The sequence below is a fragment of the Maniola jurtina genome, chromosome 6 (assembly GCF_905333055.1).
Source record: "Maniola jurtina chromosome 6, ilManJurt1.1, whole genome shotgun sequence".
Taxonomy (NCBI): domain Eukaryota; kingdom Metazoa; phylum Arthropoda; class Insecta; order Lepidoptera; family Nymphalidae; genus Maniola; species Maniola jurtina.
In genome coordinates this window covers 16,142,525-16,161,968 of record NC_060034.1, presented here as the reverse complement: position 1 = coordinate 16,161,968, position 19,444 = coordinate 16,142,525, and the positions used below count along the sequence as shown (strand labels likewise).

The 19,444-nt window shown below is 40.6% G+C and overlaps 1 protein-coding gene across 3 annotated transcripts in view; it reads right to left on the bottom strand.

The window, feature by feature from the left end:
* LOC123865877 (fat-like cadherin-related tumor suppressor homolog) overlaps positions 1–18,252 on the bottom strand; it is a 46,737-nt gene extending 28,485 nt beyond the window's left edge. For 2 of the 3 annotated variants that reach the window (XM_045907077.1, XM_045907080.1), the window contains exons 1-2: positions 17,863–18,252; positions 350–384 (exon numbers count right to left, since the gene is read on the bottom strand). The gene's annotated coding sequence lies outside the window, so the exon portion shown is untranslated. The other variant, XM_045907078.1, reaches the window with a different exon arrangement.
* Positions 18,253–19,444: the final 1,192 nt, after the last annotated feature.

Below are 19,444 nucleotides of genomic sequence, written 5' to 3'. Positions count from 1 at the left end.
TCATTTACATAAATAATAAACTCATAATCTAATTAACTAATAAAAATCAATTCATTAGCTAATCATCCTAATCTCAAATACTTACGAACGTAAATAATGCCGCGAAAAGTGCTATCAAACTAACGTGCTCTTTCCATGCATCTCGATTCCTACACAACTAAATTCGATCGTTCAGAAATCCTTCTCGGGGTTGATGTTCCGTGGCCAGTGTTAGGTTTAAGATGGCTACAGTGTAACACTTGGCTGGTTGAAAAGGGCAACTGCAGAGTTTGTTGCCGGCTCTGCGGAGCGCGTGCCGGTGGAGTGCTCGTGGCGCAGGTCGTGCTGCGCGCGGCCGCAGCGTGCTCACCTCATGTGTGGGACGGGCGGGCGCCGCTCTCCGCTCTGCAACAAGAACACCGCGTTACCAACTACTGGCACATCAATGCCTACTTATAACCTCACAACTAATTGGCCATAGATCGTGTTTTATTTACCGACTTCAAAAAAAGAAGAAGGTTCTCAATTCGTCGGAGTCTTTTTTGTTTTATGTATGTTCCCCGATTACTCAAAGACCCCTGGACCGATTTGGATTTTTTTTTGTTTGAAAGGGTATTATACTGTGCAGGTGGGCCCATATAAATTTGGTGAAGATCTGATGAATATCTTCGGAGATGGAGAACAGAACTCCTCAATGGATAAGAGCAAATTGCTCGCGATCACTGTAATAGCTTAGTTAACAGTAGGGTTTTAACTGGGCAGAGCATATTATGGTACAGTTCATATTATAAGCCACTAAACATTGTGAAATAAAATAAAAATCAAAAGAAAAATAAAACCGACTTCAAAAACCACAGACACTAAAAAGTAAAAAATATTTTTGTGTGTGTGTGTTCATACACGTGTAATGTACCTAACACGACTATTGACTAAGGTGTATGAAGTGCGGGTATGAAGTCGGGCTTCACACTTGGATTTCTATTCTTTTATGCTCGCTCGACTTCATACATAGGTACATGACATGACACGTGTAGAAACAAAAATTATTTTTTACTTTTGTTGTTTTGAAGTCAGTTTTATTTTTCTTTTGAATTTTTTTTCTATGTAAGTATGTAATTGGCTTTCTATTAGCACAAGATTGGCCCGAAAAGCTTACCTACCTACTATGTTAAGTAAAAACTTTTTATTTTCTAGTCCATACAAGATATGTGTGCTCAGTTGAGATTTTTTACATCCCGCCCAATTCGAGATCGAAATACTGGATCTGGAGGTTGTTAAGAAACATTTCTACAATGGAATTCTATCAACGTTTTATCAATCTCAGATTTCATATTAAGCATTTGTTCAGAAAAGCACACTGAAAGCATTCTTGAAATGAGCCAAATGACGGAGGACAGTTTTTAAACGCAGGGAAAATGGTTAGAATTAGAAGCTTCTCTCAACGTTCAAGTTGTGACGTGTAATAATAATAATGGTGTAATATTTAATAATAACTGGTAATTTTTGGGGTTCCGTACCTCAAAAGGAAAAACGGAACCCTAATAGGATCACTTTCTTGTATGTCTGTCTGTCTGTCCGTCCGTCCATCCATCAGTCTGTCGTGTATGTCAAGAAAACCTATAGGGTACTTCCCGATGACCTAGAATCATGAAATTTGGCAATTAGGAAGCCGGTTTTATAGCACAAGAAAAGTAAATCCGAAAACAGTGAATTTGTGGTTACATCACAAAAAAAATTAAAATGTATTCACGAAAAAATTAATTTACTAAATCACATTCAGATGGCGCTGTTGTCATTAACTTGCAGCGCTGCACATAAAAATGTTAAAATATCTTGTTTAACGGTACGGAACCCTTCATATGCTAGTCCAACTCGCACTCGACCGGTTTTTTTACCGAAACAGGTCGGTGGGCCGCGTATACCTGCTACCTACTCAAAGTTGTGCCGTCAGAGCGAGCCCCTACTCGCGCACAACAATAAGCTATGTTATGTCCCTCGCTGGTCTCGCTCGCAGCTCGCCGGGCGAGTGAGGGGAGCGAGGGGAGTGAGACCCCGGGCGCTCTGTTGTCTTCGAAGGCGAGGAAGTGTTATGAGTTTTCATTGTAGGTTGGGAGGTACTTGCTGTATCGCGAGATTGAACAGAACGCAGGCTGCGGAGCGGAACGGCGCGCGCCTCACTGACCTACAGGCAGGCGTCGCTAGTGTAGTTAGCTACATGTAAACAAACAACGCCACGCGCCTCTCCGTGGCCATGTAGCTCATCCTCTCCAACTAAATGTTCGGATATGACGAATGTTCTTACTTCTTTGTTCTTGTATGTGGACCGTATTTACAGGATTTACATATTCCAATACATATCCTAGAGAATAATAATTAATTTAGTACCTAAGTATATTATTGCAACGCTTAAACATCTATTTAACTTTATAAATCACACTAATATTATAAAGACGTGTGTGTATCTATTATTGTATATTGTATGTATGTATATTTGTTACTCTTTCACGCAAAGACTACTGGACTGGCTTCTGGAATGAAGATAGATTATACCTTGGATTAACACATAGACTACTTTTTATCCCGCAAAATCAGAGTTCCCACGGGATTTTGAGAGACCTAAATCCACGCGAACAAAGTCGCAAGTATCATCTAGTATTATCATAAGTACAGGACAAGTAGGTTCGTGTGACGTCGACCGTACAGTTAAATCGATATGTTGGAATGAAACTGTTAGAAGAATGAGCCTACACGCACACGGCAAGGTTCAATTGGTCGTCATTCGGTGCACGGATAACTTGCCAGTACTTATTTCATACTGTTTAGCTTGTTTCCATTTTCCACATAAACCATGTCTCCCACATTAAATTCATGGTGTATTCGATTCCTATCAAATAGTGTTTTGTTGTGTTTTCTAGTGCTGTTTTTCTGTCCTCTATCCAATCACTATTGGATATCTCTTGCTTTAATTCGTTTGGTAAAATATTGACATCTGTTCCATATAAAAGATATCTTGGTGAAAAGCCAGTGACTGAATGTGTAGTATTGTTGTATATATTTACACACTCTTCGGCTATTGTTGTCCATGCTCTCTTTTTCCCTTCTTCATTTATTTTACATCTGATTTTGTTCACTAGTGTTTGATTGAGCCTTTCATTTAAGCCATTTGAGAATGGGGCATTTACTGCAGTGAAGACCATTGGGATTCTGTTGTCATTTAAGAATTTCTTGAATTCTTTCGAATTAATTCCTGGGTACTGGTCGGTGAGAAGCATGCCAATATCCTCCACCTCTGATATGTTCATGACTAGTTTTACAAAATCGTCTGCTGTCTGCGTTTTCGATGTTACAATAAATGCATATCTTGTAAAGTGATCTACTAAGAGATGAAGATATTTCTTTGTTGATCTTGAGCCCCCAAAGCCACCAATTGTGTCTATAGAGATTATTTCGAAAGGCTTTTTGGCCGGGCCCAGATGAGACATAAGTCCAAATTTGTCATGTCCTTTTGATTTATTTTTAATACAAATTTAAACTTTTTTAATGTTTTTCTTCAAATTTTTGGCAGCATAGTGTGGACTAATTGTTTTCTGCATTTGTCCAATTCCAATATGGCACAGGTTTTTATGTATATTTTCCAATAATTTAATGCTGAATTGTTATGATAGAATTATTTTTTCTTTTTTCCCCATCTTTTTTAAGTAGACCATGTTTTTTTCAATCAACTTGCTTTTTTGGTTTTGTATTTCTTCATTGTTTTTCTGATCTGTTAAAATATCTTCAAGTTTAACCAAGTTAACAACTTTCAATTGTTCATCTGTATTTTCTTCAGACTCTAACACTGGGTTCCTGCTTAGGCAGTCTGCTTCCAAATTTTGTTTTCCTGGAGCGTATTTTATTTTAAAATCGTACTGGGAAACATAATAAATTAAATCGCCCAGCTCTTCATCAGTTCTAGATTTCAAATTCATGTTTTCTAGTGGTTTGTGATCTGAATAAACTGTAAATGATTTACCTATTAGCCAGTACTGCCAGTATCTCAGCGCTTCCTTGATAGCTAAACATTCTAAGTATATTGCCTTCTTTTTCTTCTGGGCTTCATTTAGTTTTTTTGAAAAGTATGCAACTGGTTTCTCTTTTCCATCAGGCTGGGTTTGCTTTAAAATTGCTCCAATACCTTCTATAGAAGCATCAGTGTAAATGTTGATTGGCAAATGTTGGTCAAATATTTCTAGAACTGGTTGTGAGCAAAGCAAGCTTTTTATCTTGTCAAATGCTTTCTGGCATTTGTCTGACCAAACAAATTTTTGATAAACTTTAATGTCGTTTTATATGGTAATTTTAAGGATCAGCCAGTTAAAACAATCATGTGTTGCTCTGAATTAAGAGAAACGACATTAAAGTTTATACTTTCACTAAGTTAATTGCTTATTAAAGAATTTTGATTGTTTCAATTTAACCTTTTCGCGTCAGTAATCTCATGTTATAACCACAGAGTACTTGTACTCGTTATAACCTCCAATCTTGTCAAATGCTTTGTAACTTCCAAAACACAGACAAGATACAACTCGCTGACAAATGACAGTCGTATTATGGAGCGCGGCAAAATTAAAATTCAAAGATTACTAAGAAAATGGGAATGTATTTTCTTTACATTTATTATCTTATCAAAGTAGGGGTTTTCTTTCTTGCGACTTTATCCGCGTTGCTCTAGACATCCCGATGCAATGTTACGAATCCATCGTTTCCTACATGCGGTAAAGCTGCAAGTTGCTAGTCGATGCATCAGTCGCGCCTGTACTCTGCACTCGTATTGACTAGATGACAGCTAGCACGATAAACCATTAACAAAACTAACGCCCATTTTCTGAATGCTACTGAAGCGAAGCCTGTTCGAGGCAGCTAAGGATATTTGAACGTCAAATTTTATTAGTACACCCCTACCACTTTCTTTAATTTTTACTATCTCCTCACCCTAAGGTTGCCTGGAAGAGATCGCTATTTTAGCGATAAGGCCGCCTTTTGTACATAAATCTATAATGTTATTTATATATTACTATGTCTTGTTGGTGTACAATAAAAAATATTTTACTTTTTTACTTTACTTTTAAGTTTTAAAGTAAATAATAACCGGGTGGAGTGAAGCTGCGCGTGCGCCGACGCGAGAAGCACGATGATGTCAGCGGCAGAGGCGCCCGCGCCGGTCATCGGCCCGCGAGCCGCTCCGCGTGGCGCACGGCGTCTAGCGGCCGATACACCACACTTCAGCTCTAGAGCGATCTATACCCATGGGACCAACTATTTTTTTATTGTGAGATAGGCTGTATTTCTAAGTTGAGATAAAGTTGGTCTTACAGGCCCTCAATAGCCTATTTACACCAACAAAGTTGTAGGTAGAAATGAAAGTTGGTCCCTTGTGTAACATAAAAAGTTCGATAAATAGTGCGCCGCGGCGACCCGCAGGCATGCGGCGCGCATCCCGCGGGGGAGGGGGGCGCACACGCACAGCTGCGCGCACGCATACCGAATACTTCCAAATACACGTGTACGGCGCGACCGCCGCAGTGTGAGTAAACCCGTATACTCGACAGGGGACTATCGACGCCATATTGAGCTGTTTAACTTCGTCTGCCTTAAGTAAAGTAAAACTGCTTTCGCTGGGCGCATGCATAATCGCATGCCGTCGTTGTATGCATGCAGCGAGTGTGAATGGCCACGCAGGTAGGGTATTTATAGACTAAACTCGGCTTTGTTTGTTTACTGAACTGCGAGGGATTACCGAGTGCACACTAATGTAGAGACAGCTGTAACTAACTGGAAAACGAATAAGGTTTTCTCAATCCTTCAACCTGTCCACTCAAACATTATGAGACCTATTGGATTGATGGTAAAACCGAGGGTCGACATAAATTACATCATTCCTATCCCAAGCGATCTCTTTCTTATTTTAAGTTAAAACTTGCTCGATAGCAAGTTTACTTTAGAAGCGTTCTCAGACAGACAGACACGCAAAATTAAAAAAAAAAAAATTGGGCTTTATGTTAACAAATAACAATCCATCTTCTGATAACAATTTGCAAAACACAATTTCAATGTACAGATATCTTCCAGTTTCAGATTTATTATAAGTAAATATTAGAATATACATATTAATGTCATGGTGGGACTCAAAATTCTCGGATTCCTTAAATTACCTATAATTATAAATACTTACTACTATGTCCATTCCCGGAATCCAACTCATCAATTAAACATCTGCAGAGACGAAGGTACCTAATACGTAGGTACGTATTTAAAAATGCTAACAAAATTGGTTCAATAGTTTCACCTTGAATTAAACACATTACAAAAAAACCCACAATACACAGCAATGTTAACGCTTTCTGCGGATTGTTGAGCGTCGGATCATCACAATATCTAAACTGTAAACTATTGCCCCCGTAGAATTGAAGCTGTGGTAATAGCTATTATACCGGCATTTCCTCAAGTTTTGTCATCGGCTGCATTTTCCGAATTCAGAATTATAGACGACTAGAGGATGCCCGCGACTTCGTCCGCGTGGATTTAGGTTTTCAAAGATCCCGTGGGAACTGTTTGATTTTCCGGGATAAAATGCCTATGTCAATTACAGGGACGCAAGCTAGCTCGGTACCAAAATTTCATACAAATCGGTTAAGCGGATGGGTTTTTAGGAATCCCGTGGGAACTTTTTGATTTTCCGGGATAAAAAGTAGCCTGTGTCCGTCCCCGGTATATAAGCTAACCCTGTACCAAATATCGTCAGAATCGGCTAAGCTATTGGGCCGTGAAAAGGTAGCAGACAGACAGCCAGACAGACAGACACACTTTCGTATTTATAATATTATGTACTAGAGGATGCCCGCGGCTTCGCCCGCGTGGATTTCGGTTTTCTTAAATCCCGTAGGAACTCTTTGATTTTCCGGGATAAAATGTAGCCTATGTCCTTCCCCGGGAAGTATCCTAAGTCTGTACCTTTCATTAAAATCGGTTCAGCGGTTGGGCCGTGAAAACGTAGCAGACAGACAGACAGACAGACAGACAGACACATTTTCGCATTTATAATATTAAGTATGGATTAGTATGGATCATATTCTACCAACGCGGCTGCTTGTCTTCTTATTAGATTTTGTTTCAAAAATTTATTCATTCACCTTTGTCGAACAAAATAAAGAAAACGAGAAATTATGGGCAGTGTTAAAAGTTGGTGGCCCTAGTAAATGAAATTGCATCTATCTGCTATTGCGACTTACAATATCTTAAGTAATTCCGAAAAAATCAGAAAAGCTAACCCTGTAGAATTCCTTAACGAGAGAATAAGTACTTAATAGTTCGAACTAAGAATTTTCTAAGTCCATTTAAATTAGGCAGATGGCTAAGTTTATCTACAGCTGCATTCGCCCCAGCGCCCGTTGTCTGCTCTAACTACAATAATAGGCTATTATTCGCTGAAAACACGCCGGCTTCCATAACTATTTTCTTTCATGTGTGTCGCGAGTTTTTCTTTGCACTCTCATTAGTAATGGGAACCGTTTCAAAATGACTTTTATTCCAAGAAGGTAAAGAAGTAAATTATATTACTATGAGTAACATTAATGATTGTAGTTGAGACGAATCCAGTCTTTGAAGCTGTGTTCCATGACGAAGTTTCAATTGATGATCATTGAAACGATAAGTAAAACAAATACGTACCTATATCACATTGTTGAAGTGAGTCATAGCAATTCTTTGCTTTTTAAAGCGAGGTTATTCGAGTATGTTTATCATCTTATCGAATATAATATTACTCACCTACTTAGTTATTAATACCTAGTTGTGTAGGTAATAATTTAGTTTCCATATAAATTCATTCAAGGTGCTTATTACAAATGCAGATTGCAAATTGGTATCAGTATAATCTGAATTCACGGAGCACACTGCATACATCTGTCGCTCCCCGACACACTACACTGCTGTCAGCAGGACTAACCTCAAATATTTCATTAAAAATAACTATTTTGAAGAGTGTCATTTGTTGTAACTTGAAATTATTTAGTTTGTTTATTGCGGGCGGATCCCACTGAGGGACTGAGTGGATTCGTCACCTACGAGACACGTGTCATTAGAGCAGGCAGTCGTGTTTGGTGCGGGGCTAGTACGATGCAGAACGGAGTTGTTCCCTTGTGAAACGGGAATCCCTTTTGGGTCCTTTGAAATTATCTAATAATTTTGGGTATATCTTTGTATTCGAAGTAAAACATTTGAAATAGCTGTGATGTAATTGCCTAAATTCGACCTATATCGAAGATATCTTTATTAAGTAACTTTTAGTATTTCAAATGGTACTTTCCTTGTATCCACCACTGTAGTCACCTTCTACAGCGAATTGTTAGCTTTCTTTTGTATTCCTAGTTTTGTCAACAGTAGTCCTTTTGTAATATTCGTGCAATGCAGCAGGTAGATGATTTGGTTTTAATCAAGTTATAAATCCGTCTGCAGCTGTCCAGGAACTCCCCGAACATAAAGTAGGACCGCTATCGAGTTCGGTGTGAGGAAGGGGCGACGCACGGCAGTGAGTAGAGCGCGGTGTTTATGGATCAGCGGTCGGCAGTCGGCACTGCTACGGCTGCCCCTGGGCTCATTACATGAGGGGCATCCGTTAGGATTCTAGAGTGCTTGTACAATAATGTAACACATTACAATCCACTGTGAAAGTTATTCGAGTACTTATTATCAAATGATGTATTAAGGTTTAGTGCGGCGGATGATTTTAAGTTTGTTTTGAAGTTGACACAGAACGTGTCGGGTTATTTGTTTACTACATTTCGTAGTTTTTCATCGTAATCAAATGACTACAAATGCTCTGAGCTGAGTCACGAGTGGTTCTGTGTAAATTTTTCGGTAAACTCGTTACTTTGAACAACATTTGTAATTTAACAATGAATCTTCCATTTAGTATGAAGATTAAGGGAAATTAAGGGAAAGGTTTTATTTTTAGGGATATTTCACACCATCTTCCAATTTCGACAGATTTTTCCGGCTTGGATTAATGTCGAGTCGCATCTTACAATAGAACGGTAGAGAAAGACATTGAAAATAATGATAAACAAAACTTTGGTCCAGGAGCTAGTATAGATACAAGTGACGTTGTATTGTAATTGACACTTTTAAATAAAACGACCTCTCCTAATAGCTTACGACGACAGATGACGACATCTGCGTTGTGCTTGATTGCTGTACCGGCGTTAGTTACACTCACACATACGTACATAGTTACATAGTACGCAAGTTGATAGTCAACTTGAAACTGACTTTCATCGACTTCAAAAACGGAGAGAGAATGTACGTTTAATTTTTCTTGTAATTATATTATTATACTCCAGTCAATAGAACTTTTAGTTTCGGTCAAATCTGAGCTGACTCGTATTTCATTGATTCATTTCGTAGCTACTCGGGGACGGAGGCTGACTGATGACTGATGACACTCTCGAGAGAACAATAAATAATCACTGCAATGTTATCCATCTAAAGTACCTACCTACCTACTTAGTACTTAGTAGAACTAGTACTTATTAGTTACATTAAAACTATTAAAATATGATTTGTTTTAAAAAATCATATATTTTGTTGTTTGTTCCAGAAATTTTGGGTTGTTTTAGAGTATTTAAAAAAAAATTATTTTCATTCAAGTATCTAAGCAACTATTCATATTCGCCATATTTTGTTATTGATGAGGTCACAAAGTTATCTGCTGGTTGTCTGCAGGTCCATATTACTCTTTAGTAAAGATAAGTAGGTGTCTGAATTCTAAATTATCAATGAAATACTTTATGTCTATTAAAATGTCCTCGTAATAACTGTTGAAAATTTTAAGCAATTTTGGTTATTACTGAAGTAAGTACTCAATATAATGAAAAAAAATCCGTATGCAGTATATATGTTACGGGCAACGTGATTAATTGGGCATTATTAATAAGGACCGGCCATTATTAATAATGCCCAAGAGCGATGGGCAAAGTGATTAATTTATCACTTTGACTGGCCATTATTAATAATTCCCGACGGCCCGTGGTCCATGTAATAAGTCAGTGTTTGAGATAGCTTGAATTTATCACTTGAACCAGGGAGTATGCAGGGAGTAGGCAATGTGATAAATTGGACCGCGGCCGTTGGCAGGGGCGCGTACGTGCGGGGGGAGGGCCTTAGGTTAGGTTAGGTTAGCTACTCTTCCATTGGCGGAGGAGGCTCGAGTCACCCACTGCTGGTCATAAGATTATCGAAGCTATCCATCCCATCCTCGAGGATTGGACGAAGAGGAAGCATGGAGCACTCACGTTCCACCTTGTACGGGTTCTTACGGGGCACGGGTGCTTTGGAAGATACGCTGGCAGAGTGCCCGGCGTGGGCAGAGCCCTGCCAGTCACTGGTGGATATTATGGAACAGGACCTCTCATTGCCCGCCGTGACTAAATCCATGGTGGACAGTGAGAGGGCCTGGCAAGCGATGGTCTCCTTCGGCGAGGAAGTAATTACGCAGAAGGAGGCAGCGGAGCGGCTGAGAGAGGAAGCTGAAAGCTCTCATCCCATGCGCTGCAAGAGAATCGGGCGCAGGCGAGCTGCTCACGACCGTCACTTGCCCCCTTGTCTATTACCCCTCCGGGTAATAGACACGGGGAGTCTATTACCCGCGGAAGAGTAGGTCCTCGAGTTGGAAAGCAAGCCCTTGTTTCCGGCGAGCCTTTTAGTCCCAGAGCTGGGCCTGCCTTGGCGGGCGCCGTTAGCCGGGTCGCAGTTCAATACGTTCGTGTCCCTGTGCCCAGCGACAACGATTGAGACGGTAAGCCGTTGGGTTTTAGTCGGTAAGAGTCCGACATAGCCACCTCGCCTCCCCGAGCGTGGTGGTATCCATGAGGATTTTCCCACACATAAAAAAAAAGCTTAGGTTAGGTTATGTTCTTTCATTTAATAAACAAAAACACTACAGTTCACCTATTTTATTACTTTGCCCAAGATAGGGTGGGCATTATTCATAATGGCCGGGAAAAGTGATTAATCATGCTGTTTTAATCACATTGCCCAATTGAGTCGGGCATTATTAATACAGACCGGCCATTATTAATAGTGCCCGGACTTATCAAATTGCCCGTAACATATACACTCACGGACGTGAGGATCGGCTTTTTGTGGTTACACATACAAATCAGCCATCACTTGATAACTGTAAGCAAGTACCTAAGCGATAAGATTTGAATGGAGAGTATTTAATTGGAATTAGTCTTATAAAGTATAATTAAGGAAGTTTCTTATTGTGGTCGTATCGGTAGTAGGGCCTACTTAAGTATTGTGTATAATGTGTAGTGGATTAACCTAGGTTTCTTGTAGTTCAATTATTTTTTTAATACGATTCGTAATATTCTTCAAATAGGACATTTTGTTCGAAAGTGTCATCCTTTCGTTCATTGCCTGCCATTAGTGCTTTTACCTTCGAGTGCAAATCTCGATGTTTAAAGTGAATTGCTAAACAGAGAGTTGGTAACTCAGGTCTAACACAAATAACGGAGATGTAATTTTAGCAAGCGATTGAATAGGTGCTCGACTCCAAACATCTTGTAGAGCGTGTTGCTGTAGCGGCGCCGAGGGCCCCAAGTCTGCTATTTTACATGATTTGTCATTGAACTACAATGCAATTTTAATTCAATTACCATTGGTTCATAATTTCGTAGTCTACTAAATTCACAATGGCCGACCGATGGTCTTATAATTGGATTGTAGTTGCATTGTAGTTGGTATTGCCATTTGCTCAAAAAGCTTTTGCCGAAATGAGTCCAAAAAAAATAATACATATTAAAAACGTTTATTTAAGCTAGATTCGATTATAAATGTTATCTATTTGTGTTTTAAAGATTAAGCCTTAAGTAATATGATCATAAAAAGCCAAAAAGATAAATTTTAAGTGCGATCTAAAAAATAAAATGTCAAAAATAATTATATTTCATCTGTAACTTCGAATTGACATTAAATGTCAATGTCATTTGATAGTTCTTGCAATAAGCAAGCCACTAAAATAAACAACAAGCAATTTGAATTTTGATTTTTGAGGCGACTTGCGAATACCTACCTAGGTAGACAGAATATTTAAATCTTTGAAGTGTGAATATTATAAGGAACTGCGAAAATGGTAGTAGTGGAGCAGATTTCGTCGCTGCTAGACTATTTGGAGAGCCATTCCTGTCACTGCAACCGCACCAGTGACGGGGCAAAGCCTGGCTAAGCGGCGTTCGCAGGCCAGGCTTGAGCAGATATGAGATGAGATGATGAGAATGCAGACGCATTTTGGCTCAAGCCCAGGCGACGGAGAACTTGGCTGCAGCAATTGTCAGACTGGGGACTGCAACAAACCAAGCTGCTGCTAGGCTGGCTGCAGCAATTGAAAAGTTTGCTGCTGTATTTAGCAGGACAGCAGGAGGAGCAGGAGATGCAACGAGTGTTGCATTCCCCTCGAAAAAGGTTGCCTTTTTATTCATTTAATATTTAAAAACAATTTAGTCATTATATTAAATTGAATAAACAGTAGTTTATTGTTTTCAGAGATGTCGCACAAAACAGCTATCAGGATCAGAATCTGATGACTACATTCAAGGTACAATTTAGTGTCTGTTCAAAGAAATTAAATGGAAAATACTCTGGTAATTGTGTTAGATCAGCAAATTATTATCAATTACTATGCTTGGAGTTTCCAATATTAATCTAATCAAATATTGAATAGAAACAGACATTACATTGTGGAATTCCATGTTATTTAAAGAAAAATTAATATTCCTATGTGGCGCTGTCGGATCGAGCCGAGGATTGTTTAAGAATTGATGAAGGCAGGCGGAGATCTTTAGGGTCTGCTTCGATCACTAGGCGATCTTCAGACGTGTTAAGAACAATACTTCCGTTTACTGCATGTCACAACTACCAGCGTAACTAGGTAAACCTAACCTAACCTACCTAGACCGGCTCCTCCACCCCTTACACCGGTCCCAAACCAACCATCTAACCTAACCACCACAATAACGACTCGTTTAACCAACAGAACCACTTTAGGTAACCACTACTCTAAAACCTACAGTACGACAGACTATTCCTACTGAGAAGTGTCCTCGGCAACAACCGGACGAATAATGCCTCGCTACGCACAGCGTGTCTGATTTTATAGTCCAACGACGATAGTGGGGAGATGACGTAATGCTCAGTGAGCAAAGTGTTGACAGCTAAAAGTCGGTACCGCCGACACGGCCATTCTGACCTGCGTACGCCCTCGTACGCTAAATGTCACAAAGCATGTGAGGACAAAACCATAACCACAAAATCACTATACCGCTCGTCTATCCTGACTAGCAGTTAACTGTCAATGAACATCTTTCTCATTCTAAACCTGGACATCAATGTCCCCTCAACCACTCAACACTAGTGGACCGGACATCAGCGTCCCCTCAGTCAGTAAACCTCCGTAAACCAGAAACATTACAATAATTAACGTACAATGCTATTGGTTATGATTCTGACCATCACGGCTTTTTCTTGGGCTCTTTGGCTTGACTAATTCATCACATCTCAACACTTAGGAAGTTGACACAACCAACCTAGATTAACAAATCACTTTCAACTGATCATCTGTCTAAAAAATAGGCTAACACTGCGAGAAGAACCAAAACCTAATTACAAGAACTCATCTACTGACATGTCGCGACGCGAAAGTTAGTTGAACCGATTCTAAACTACAGTTCATATGATTAGAGCGCAATTGCTATTGCAACTCTTAATCAATCATGATCTAAACATTATTCAAAACGAATTTACCACTGGTTCGGAATGCCACAACCTAGCGAGAAGAACCAGCAAGAAACTCGGTGGCGTCTAACTGAGTAATTAATTTCTTGGCATCTAACTGAACTTAAAAACAAAATTTTTTTTTTTTTTTGGTTGTTGTTAAGGGTATGTGGTTAACTGTAACTGTGCGGTGTCTATGACAGTAAAACTCTTTTAACATCGTCGCGTCACGGCCATTCTGACGCGCGACCGTCCTCGGGAGCTAGCTGGTGACCGGTCCGTCCCCACCGTCCCTGATTCATGGATTGTCCGATATTGCTCGTGCGCGTTCGTGCTCGCCTTCGTAAATCAGCGCCGACATGGCCATTCTGACCACAGGTCGCCCTCGACCTGCCAAAGAAAAAAAAAAGAACACAGTACCGTTGTACGAAACAGATTACGCACGGAAGCCCTCATCCTCGTTGGACACGACTAATAGTGAAAGTAAGGAGGCCCCTGTCCTCAACTTACGTCACAAAACACAAAAGTAAGGAGACCCCTGTCCTCAACTTACGTCACAAAACACAAAAGTAAGGAGGCCCCTGTCCTCAACTTACGACACAAAACACAGAAGTAAGGAGGCCCCTGTCCTCAACTTACAAAACACAGAAGTAAGGAGGCCCCTGTCCTCAACTTACAAAACACAGAAGTAAGGAGGCCCCTGTCCTCAACTTACGTCACACACACAAACGTCACAAAACACAGAAGTAAGGAGGCCCCTGTCCTCAACTTACAAAACACAGAAGTAAGGAGGCCCCTGTCCTCAACTTACGTCACACACACAAAGCGGCAATATTAAGATTTTGAAAAAGTGCAGATTACCTGTAGCTTTCACCTCCTGGACTTGAATCAGATGTCCTTGTCTTTGTCACCATTAACCACTCGTTTCCAGATATTCCAAGCTTTGGTAATTGATTCACGTATCTCCAAGAGTTTTGGCTCGACCTTGCAACAAGCCAGCTATTTTCTTCGATGTGGTTAGGTGGAGTTGAAGAGGCTCCACGGTTCATCCCGCTTCTGATGTCGGATCGAGCCGAGGATTGTTTAAGAATTGATGAAGGCAGGCGGAGATCTTTAGGGTCTGCTTCGATCACTAGGCGATCTTCAGACGTGTTAAGAACAATACTTCCGTTTACTGCATGTCACAACTACCAGCGTAACTAGGTAAACCTAACCTAACCTACCTAGACCGGCTCCTCCACCCCTTACACCGGTCCCAAACCAACCATCTAACCTAACCACCACAATAACGACTCGTTTAACCAACAGAACCACTTTAGGTAACCACTACTCTAAAACCTACAGTACGACAGACTATTCCTACTGAGAAGTGTCCTCGGCAACAACCGGACGAATAATGCCTCGCTACGCACAGCGTGTCTGATTTTATAGTCCAACGACGATAGTGGGGAGATGACGTAATGCTCAGTGAGCAAAGTGTTGACAGCTAAAAGTCGGTACCGCCGACAGGCGCTATAATCGCTAAACAGTTATGCGAAATGCTATATAGGAAAGAAATATTATTTTTTCTTTAAAAATCTAATCAAAGTCTAGTCAAAATTCAAAATCATTTATTTCAATTATTTATTATTAACTTCATGTATTTCTCCACAGCCTGTTGATGAGAGCCTGCTGCAGCACCCTACCTTCAAGCAGACCTTGGTTGACTCCATGGCTTTGTGAATGCTGTGCTTCAATAGCACTTTCCAACTCGGCCCTTGAATTGTTTTCATCCTAAAATATACAATAATGTTGTTTATTTCATAATAATATTACTCTTATAATAAGGATGTTTTACTCTTTTTTATGTTAAATGAATAAACATATTTGTGGAAATTTGTATTTTTTTTTTAAGAATAAACAAAAATTAAATCACATGCCTGTTGCAGACGAAGAGCTTCCACAGGCATGAGTGGAGGCACGTGTGTTGGTCTTGTTTGCAATACTGTGCAAAATATAACATGCATTTACAATCTTGCCTGTGGTGATTGGACTGTAATGCAAAGCATGTGCTCTGAGCAAACATCTGAAAAAAAAATTTACAACTAAATACCCAAACTATTGCTAAACATGATGAAAAACCCTTGTAAAACCAAACAAACACTGGCTTAAAAGCAATGACAGCACAATGGCGCATCAATGATAGTTCAATGGCGATCCAATGGTCATTGCAACTGTCAAACTATTAGCAGACTACGCTTAAATTCGATCATTGACTTGTCATTAAGTACGGGACTACCAATTATTTACAATTGTGTCATTGAAGTGCCAGTGGCACGCCATCGGAAAACAATTGTGACGCCATTGAATTAGTAGACTACCAAAATTGCTAAAAGTAACAATTAAGATGTCATTGATAGACAACTGAAACACAATTGCAATAGTAGACTTGGGGCCCAGGACCAGCCCCCGCTCAACCTACCTATGACAATCTATTTAACTTACCAGATAGAAAAATGTTAAAAGTTTTTCAATCTTAAGAAGGTAGATAGGACTCAGTAGGTATAATAGATATCGGTCAAAACAAATACATAAGTACCTACCTATTATCGTTATTACTATTATGTGTCAGCAAAGAGGTACCTATTTCAATACTACATAATTACTACGTAGATACCAGGTAGGTATTCTGAGCTTAATTAAATTATGGTGAAAAAAATTCTCGAAACGAAATCTCGCTCGATGCTCGATATAATATTATAGCACGCCACTTCGTCCACGTGGATTTAGGTTTTTCAAAATCCTTTCAGGATAAAAAGTAGTGTTAATCCAGTGTATAATCTATCTCCATTTCGAATTTCAGCCAAATTCATTCAGTAGTTTTTGCGTGATAGAGTAACAAACAGTCACACAAAATTTCTCCTTTATAATATTAGTGTATGACTACTTGGTCCAATATAAGCTCCATTAGTTATTAGTTTAGAATAACTGCCCGGTTATACATACTCGTATAGATAGGAATTGCAGCTTAGTAGATATTCCGTGGTACGAGTTCACACTTCACAAGTGTGTTATCAGTTTATCGCTGTCTGTGTATTTCGCTCCTAACATTTCCTCGGCCTTATCATCCAGGATTTCATAGAATTGAGAAAGTGATTTGCATTGTACCTAATTTTAATTTATTACATCTAAAGACCTTCATACGATTCTAGTAATAGTCAGCAATGAATGGACACCTTACTTATTTTGAACTATGTATTTGTAGAAGATGTAAAAAGAATGGCACACAGTAACGAGGGATTATGGTTGAGGTGATATAGCTTCGTAAAACGGAACGCCAAGTTGGTATAAGCTGCACGTTGGCATGTCGATTACATTCCGCCATCTAACCCGCACCCGCTCCCTCCACTCAGTCCGCGCTCAGCACATGTCCGCAGCGGTGCATCTTGCTTACAGCTACAATTCGTTCGGGATGACGAGCGAGCTCTGAGGCTGACTCTCAACTGCCTAATTAATGTACCTACTTCACACTAGAGAGCTCGATAATATCATAGTGTGATTTTACAAAAATCACTTTCAAAAACTAGAGCAATGAAATGTGTTACGTATCAGGTTTAGATTGGTCGGGTAGCGGGTACAATGATAGAATTTTCAAACACATGTTTCAAGTTTTTATTTGAATAGTATTCAATGATTCACGTCGTTGCTGATAATAATCAGTTAATTTTCAGAAAGCGAGCTTTCTCAAGCAAAGATAAGCTTTCGACTAGTTTCAGTAAATCGCAAAAGTAAAGGACCAAAATACGAGTATAATAATGTAAGCTATTCATTGATCACTGAACAGACCAATAAAATTAGCAATTTTTGGGCTGTGTTCTAATTTTTTATCGATTGGACTGAAGCAAAGCTACTAACTACGAGTACTTCTGGTATGAAAACAAACTGCAACTCGATGGCTTTATGTATACCTACCAGTCACTTCTTCTCACCATAAGTAGGAATAAGTCATGTTTTCGAAAAGCAATCGACTTTCTAGTGTCGTATCGTGTTCGTACTGTACGAGTCAGTCCGCTCAGTCGTATACTACGGCCTCACCTGTAAGAAGCCAGACTAAAGTTCACTTTGGATGTCCGTTGACGAAACAGAGCACAGTCGCAGCCGTCGCTCGCAGGATCGTTTAGAAAGCACAGGCTCGCGGCGCCGGCACTCGGCCCGCTAGGCGCCCACCACGGAACCGGCTCGAGCCGCCGACGAACCACTTCCAAACAGTGCACTCCTTATTCATACACCACATTCACACAACACTCAGTTGAATATATCCAATTACAAAGTTTCACAAGTATCGGACGCTCAAGTCACTCGCGTCGAAGATCGCGCGTCCACGAACGGTGCGAGAGGAGGGAGGCCGCGGGCGGCGGCACGTGGTTCTCGGGCGACGGGCGACGGCTGACTGGACTGCACCGCGCGGCCTCGGCGCGCGGGGGTGCGGCGCGGCGCGGCGCGGCGCGGGGCGGGGCGGACCTGCCCGCAGCTCGCCCTATAAACTCGCTTTTTACCCGCTCTCGTATCGTGAGTACTGAGTAGGCTGCTTTTCGTGCACTTTTGTGAAAGGCAAATTGCATCGACGTGATTCTCGATCGCGATCGACGCGATATTTACGATATACCCAAAACTTCGATTCGATATAGTACTTCGACGCAAACAAAGCTTTCAACGAAAACTTATAGAAGTTAGTACAGAAGTATTATCGAGGAAATTGCGAAGGAGGAGGAAGGCTCCCGGCGCGTCTGCCAGGACGAGTGTCGTGGGCGAGCGCTGAATGGGCGCGCGTAGGCATAGGAATACACGCAGGTGGGCACGGGTCGCACTCACCGTCCGCGACGAGTGGGCAGGCGAGAGAGAGGAAGTGACGAAACCGTCGAGCGAGTGGGCTGGAGACTGGAGACACAACTTTATATGAAGCCTGACGTCGAACTTTTGTATTGAGTACACGACGTAATGGCATAGTTTTGCGCAAATGTAAAGTAAAGAAGCGTAACTTTCACCTGCGCTATGTTTCCGACGCGGTTTTGCCTGCAGAGTGCAGCATCGGAGGAGTGCGGTCGGGTCACGGGCGGCGGCGCTGCTCTCCGCCCGCCGCTCAACAGTGACTACTGCAGTTGACGAAGGACGACATTACAAGCACGATATTGTGATATGTGTACGAAGTACTAAGCTATGAGCTAGTCAATGAGTTCCATCAAATCTTCGTCAGTTTGAAGCAGTATTCAATTGCCAGTTGCCACGTTACGTTGTATTGTCTTACTATAAGCGCTATTCGCGTAGAAACGTTTTGAACTGCATGACGCATTATTTGTGAAAGGTTACCTGAATCCGTATCGGTACCTAGTGTCTACACGGCGTCTGTTATATCTGCGACGTGAGAGAACTCTCGTCGGGCAAAAAGGAAAATCTCGAATCGAATAAGAAATGAAAGGTCAACAGTACAAGGTCGGAAATAACAGGAAAATGGGACATTCAATAGTCCCTAACATGGGTTCCTATGAAACAACAAAATTTGCAGGATATGCTCGGGTTATGCTATTTAGGTTTTCAGAACAAAAAACTATCTTTATGTGCTTTTATTATTTACGCTGAGATCCATACAGCGTAGGTGACTTTATTCATATTTATTTTT